The following is a 1227-nucleotide window of genomic DNA, read 5'->3' on the forward strand; positions in this document are numbered from 1 at the left end:
TATGAAACTTTCCTCAAATAAATGAGGTAAATAACTGGAGTTTTTAGATAATTTTTCTTATGTTCGAAAGAATAGTTGATTGGTCCTTATTCTAATGGGAGCTATTGGCAGCAGTTAACAAAAAATTAATACTGCAATGGAGAGTATTTACAGTGAAGCAATTCTGTATTTCATAGTTTAACTCCCTTTGTTTAAATATCTTGTGAAAACATTCACAGAAAAAATGGTGAAACTTGTATTAGAAAATTGTGCCATAAGTATAAGAACTCTAACCCTAACCCTAAATTATGGTATTTACCCCCCCAAAAAAAATTTTACCAATGGGTAACTTTGCAGGTAGACATTACAAAAAAATTAATTTGACATTTCACTGTGAATCCTAGGTAAAGGTTACAAATAATAATAAAAAAAATTATTCCACAATTCTTTAAATTCTACAAAACTCATATTTACACATATAGACCCATACATTTTATTTACAAACCCTCATTATCCTGCTGCTAAGATTTGACTGTTTCAGATGACCTTTATATCAGTCTTTTATTTCTTTTATTATTCTTGGTTTATTTGTAAAAGGCATCAAATTATTCTCATCGGTAGACTTTATTTCGATGCAGGGCTGGGTTTAAGTTAGTGGAGACCCCTACTCTTAGTTGAAAGCTTTAATAAAATCCACGTATGAATACTACAAGAAGAAATACAGCGAGTACATTTTAATGCCATTTTTGTTGTTTTTTTTTAAAATTAATATTAAATATACATATTTAAGGAAAGTTTTTTTTTTTTTTTTAGTTTTGTGGAGGGTAAGGCTCTGGATTGATGCACTGTCCAAATCACAAGCTGCTACAAGCATATATATCTGTGCCATCTTTTCCCTTTGCAACTTCTCATGTGACTAAAGAAGCCAATCGTTGATTTACAGCTGTGAACACAGGTTGGACATTAGTCAGGCGCTGTTTCATGTTCACCCTTTTAACTACATTACTTGTTACGAATGTACAGGTTTCCTTTCTGGTGTAGTTCTATCGACCTTCATAGAAGATATCATTGTTATAGGCTACTTACATTTTCGTGGGAAAATGAAAAAAAAAATGATAAAGGAACATCCCGCCATGGTTGACCTTGGACATAATTCGAATGCACTAGATCAGTGATACACAAACTAAGACCCGCGGGTAATATCCGTATATATATATGCCCTACACCTAAACAAATACATAAATTAAA

The sequence above is a fragment of the Biomphalaria glabrata genome, chromosome 3 (assembly GCF_947242115.1).
Source record: "Biomphalaria glabrata chromosome 3, xgBioGlab47.1, whole genome shotgun sequence".
Classification (NCBI taxonomy): Eukaryota; Metazoa; Mollusca; class Gastropoda; family Planorbidae; genus Biomphalaria; species Biomphalaria glabrata.